Source organism: Bombus vancouverensis, unplaced genomic scaffold (assembly GCF_051014615.1).
Source record: "Bombus vancouverensis nearcticus unplaced genomic scaffold, iyBomVanc1_principal scaffold0054, whole genome shotgun sequence".
Classification (NCBI taxonomy): domain Eukaryota; kingdom Metazoa; phylum Arthropoda; class Insecta; order Hymenoptera; family Apidae; genus Bombus; species Bombus vancouverensis.
In genome coordinates, this window is record NW_027468945.1 from 495001 (window position 1) to 500000 (window position 5000).

Sequence of the window (5000 nt, forward strand, 5' to 3'; positions counted from 1 at the left end):
TACTCCTCCTGTATCGACGAAAGTATATACGACGTATTAACAAGCTATATACTTTAACAAACGAAAACGCCAGGGAGCTTGGCAACCTCCGTTGGCACGAATAGTAATATTCTTAAGGAGGAGACGACCCTCCAGCTACGGAATTATACGAAGAGAAGGTGGCACTCTCTCTCGATCATCGGGATGAAGAGATATGTATAAGTATAAAAACGAAATGCGAATGAAACTTATTCGAGGCGCCTGCGTGAGGTCGTAAACAGAAAGACCCGCCGTCTCCGAATAAAACATATATATATATGAAATTCTAATAAAAGGGAACTCTAGCTTCGAAAGAGCCAACAAAAGTTAAGGCTCGATATCAAACGAAAAAAATTACGATGGAAACCACGTGTAAAGAGAAATGCAGTCGTGGCGCCTGCGAGAGGCCGTACACAGAAAGACCCGCCGTCACGATCTCGTATTTCGTATTTGCATCGTGGAAACCGTACGAACGAATATAAAAGTCCATGCAAACTAATAAGAAAATCTCTAAAGTGCCTCGTGTCGGAGAGATCATGCTCGCCTATTCTCTTCTATGTTTCGTGGTCTGTGTTGCGTTTGTTCTCCTCCTAGCAACGGGACATATCGAAGACTCCTCTTTGGGATCGAACGAAGCGTCTAGAACGAGTCGACGAGAGCGAAAGAACTTGTAGCGAGTCGCGCAGAGCGAAAGGATACCGATATACATCTTCGAAGGTTCTCTTCGAAGATCCATGGATACCTTCTGCGTCGACTTCTCTCGTCTCTTTCATCGAAACTCTCGTCGTTCTCGAAACGTGCTTCCTACCCACAGGGCGTGTGCTCTTCGTGTGTCGTTTCGTTCGAAATAACGAAACCACGTGTAACATACTCGTGGATCGGGTAACCTAGAACGAAGACGCATCGCGTGGATGTTGGCCCGCTATGCGACGATGACCGATGATGATGATGATACGATGTCGATGTCGATGTCGATGTCGATGTCGATGTCGACGACGACGACGACGATGAAGACGATGTGTAGCAACGATTCGTAACTAGTGTAGCCGAAGTTCGTTCAGAGGGGAATGCCGCCGGCTTCGAAGCCTCGATGTCGTGAGTCGGACACCCGTGCCGTCGCTAGAGTTTTTCAAACTCTGCTTCTGGATATTGGGACGAAAGACCGCTCGAGGACGACGACAGCCGTGCGTGCGTATCCCATCGAATTTTTTTACACCACCTGAACGAGACTAAAGTTTCGTCTAGTTGATCGTCTACCGTCGCATAATGTATATTATATACCGTTCAGAGGGGACCGGCTGTCTATCCTCGTTGTCGTGAGTCGGACACCCGTGCCGTCGCTAGAGTTTTTCAAACTCTGCTTCTGGATATTGGGACGAAAGACCGCGCGAGGACGACGGATTCGAGTTCCATCGAATTTTTGATGTACACACTACCTGAACGAGACTTAAAGTTTCATATAATATACCGTTCAGAGGGGACCGGCTGTCTTTCCTCGTTGTCGTGAGTCGGACACCCGTGCCGTCGCTAGAGTTTTTCAAACTCTGCTTCTGGATATTGGGACGAAAGACCGCGCGAGGACGACGGATGCGAGTTCCATCGAATTTTTGATGTACACACTACCTGAACGAGACTTAGTTTCATCCAGTTTGTCGTCTATCATCGCATATATATAATATACCGTTCAGAGGGGACCGGCTGTCTATCCTCGTTGTCGTGAGTCGGACACCCGTGCCGTCGCTAGAGTTTTTCAAACTCTGCTTCTGGATGTTGGGACGAAAGACCGCGCGAGGACGATGGATGAGAGTCCCATCGAATTTTTGATTTACAAGACACACACACTACCTGAACGAGACTAAAGTTTCATCGAGTTTATCGTCGTCGCATAACCCGTTCGGAGGGAACCGGCTGTCTATCCTCGTTGTCGTGAGTCGGACACCCGTGCCGTCGCTAGAGCTTTTCAAACTCTGCTTCTGGATGTTGGGACGAAAGACCGCGCGAGGACGATGGCTGCGAGTACCATCGAATTTTTGTTTTTTTTTTTTAAAAAAAAACATCACCCGAACGGAGATGTGTTCTATCTTTCGTCGATTTTTCATGCTTTCAGTCGTCGCGTGGTCGCCATCCGTTCGGAGGGGATCGCCGGCTTCGAAACCTCGATGTCGTGAGTCGGACACCCGTGCCGTCGCTAGAGTTTTTCAAACTCTGCTTCTGGATATTGGGACGAAAGACCGCTCGAGGCGGACGGCCGCGCAAATCCCATCGAATCTTTACTATCACCCGAACGATGGAGAGATGCACGCGCGCTGTTTCTTGAATAATTGGACGAGAGAGTAGAATCAAACACATATAAAACATGGGCTAGCCACCGTCCTTACTCGTTCGCGAGATCGTGTGCTGTACAGAGGATTCAGAATCGGGTGTATATATCCCCGTCGTTTCCTGACGAACGGAGCTTCGATCTCGATGGTTGTTATATATCATAATGTACTTTACGCCCGGCCGGCGAACGCGCGTATCTTCGCGCGTTCGTCGGTTTCTTTTTTTTCGAACGTTTTTGTGTCGTCAATCCTATGGCGACTTCTGCGCGTTCGATTCCCGTTGGTCGAACGTGACGGAACTCGGCTTCGCTAGAACCGAGAAGAGTACATTTGAGTATTGAACTGTTGCAAAATTTATAAAAGATTACCCTGAACGGTGGATCACTTGGCTCGTGGGTCGATGAAGAACGCAGCTAATTGCGCGTCAACGTGTGAACTGCAGGACACATGAACATCGACATTTCGAACGCACATTGCGGTCCACGGATACAATTCCTGGACCACGCCTGGCTGAGGGTTGCTCACGTAAACCTAAGACTGCTTGCGTTGCGTATCGTTACTCTCCGTATCTGTCTCTCTCTGTCCCTTCTTGCCTTAACAACCCGCCGTCGTTCTTTATATAAGAGAACGTTTCAGAGTCGGACGAAGGTACAAGAACGAGGATACGAATAAGAGCGGACGGAGAGAACATACGCGACGTACGAGCGATTGTTGGACGCTCGTCGGCGTTCGTCGCGGTCGTGCAGAGACCGTGCAAGTCGTACGCATGCTCGATATATAATCTATCGTGTTCACGGGAGACTACGAAACTCTACCTCTGTCTCTCTCTGTCCCTTCTTGCCTTGACAACCCGCCGTCGTTCTTCTTAAAAACTGTAAGAGAACGTTTCCGAGTCGGACGAAGGTATACGAAGGGATACGAATAAGAGCGGAGAGAACCGTCACGGACCTGCGTGAGTGCTCGCGGCGTCGTGAGTCGTCCTTACGAGGGCGACCGCCCGCTTATGCACCGCTTCGTGTATCGGTTATCGAACGTATATACTCGTAGTGTTCTCCTCGTGACCGATTTTTTTTTCATATCAGGCGATATATGCTACGTTTGCCGGTGTTCGACGCACGAAGGTCCGCGCCCCCGACGTCGTCTTAAACAAATATTATATTTGGCGAGACTGAGAGAGAAAGCAAATATGGGAACTCGGTCGAGAGAGGAGAGAAGAGAGAACCAAAAACCTAAACTCGATGGCGTGCGAAACTTTGCCATAATCTACCGTCTTTTCTCAAGACTCTCGTACAGCCCCAGGGATCGAATGCCCACTCCGTCTCTTCGCGAAAGCGACTGACAACAACGAGGACCGTCGCATCGATGGGTCGTCGTTGCGTTTTACACGCTCTGTGCTTTTTTACAAGCTCCGAAAGTATCAGCCGTAGATCCGGGAACGCACGCGCGAGATTTCTTCGAACGCTCTGACGACTTAGGGAGGTATGATCCCCAGCGTCGCGCGGAGATCGGAGAGTACACGTACTCGTATCGGGACGAATTTTCCCCGTCGTCGTGTATCTCTCTGCCCGCGCGCCTGGCCCCCCCAAAGCCACGTTCGTCGGAAATCTTACATATTTGTAATGCGTGTGCGAACTAGCGTGTGTCTAAGATCGGCTATACACGGGTGCCGCTGTACTACAAGCTCGAGGTGTTTTGCGCAGCGTTTCTGTACCCGAGGAAGATGCGCATGTGAGTCCGTTACGAAGTTGTTCGTACGGTCGTCGTCGGAGAGATCGTAGACGAGGAAGAAGACGATCCCCTTTGGCGAGGCTCGAGAAAAAACTTTGAGAGAGACGAGGTATACACGCGAGTACGACTATGTCGTGCGCGCGTGTGATTTTTTTTTTATGGCAATTCGGTGCTTCGAGAATAGAGAAAAGAGAGTGTTGGTCATCCCATGCCTCTTCGTCGTCTATCGCTGGACCGCGCATCCTAACGTCGCGCCGGTCGTCCAGTCCCCGAACACACACACCCGACGGTACGTCTCGCTCGCTTTTTCACTTGCGTGAGTTCCCGTACCGGGAACCGCTGGAATCGTCGAGAGAAGAGAAACGGCTGTAGGAGAAAAAGAGGACGGACGTTAAAAACCGGACGATCGTTACACGGATGTCTTGCGTGAGTCTTAGCTCGAACATGATACGACGAACGAAGTTTGGCACTTTGGCGAGATGCATAAAACGCTCGTACATACATATATATATATATATTGTATATCGAATAGAGAGTGTTCTCCTTCTATTCGATTTTTTTTTCTCTTTGAGGCGATTTTCGCATAGAGAAATACACACACCACCTTCTCTCGCGCCGAATCTTTCCGAGCTTTCGTTTTCTGCGAGTCTACGCAAAACACGACACGAACGAATTTTCGTTTCGCGTCGTGACGTTGAAGCGACCTCAGAGTAGGCGAGATCACCCGCTGAATTTAAGCATATTACTAAGCGGAGGAAAAGAAACTAACAAGGATTTCCTTAGTAGCGGCGAGCGAACAGGAATTAGCCCAGCACTGAATCCCGCGGTTCCGCCGTTGGGAAATGTAGTGTTCGGGAGGATCCGATTGACCCGAGACGTCGAACCGCGTCCAAGTCCATCTTGAATGGGGCCATGTACCCACAGAGGGTGCCA

General features: G+C 49.6%; 1 non-coding gene across 1 annotated transcript; it reads left to right on the forward strand.

The window, feature by feature from the left end:
* The first annotated feature begins 2704 nt into the window (after positions 1-2704).
* On the forward strand, positions 2705-2859 carry LOC143304787 (5.8S ribosomal RNA). Its single transcript, XR_013061420.1, has one exon. It is a non-coding gene; the product is annotated as a 5.8S ribosomal RNA (ribosomal RNA).
* The last annotated feature ends 2141 nt before the right edge of the window (positions 2860-5000 follow it).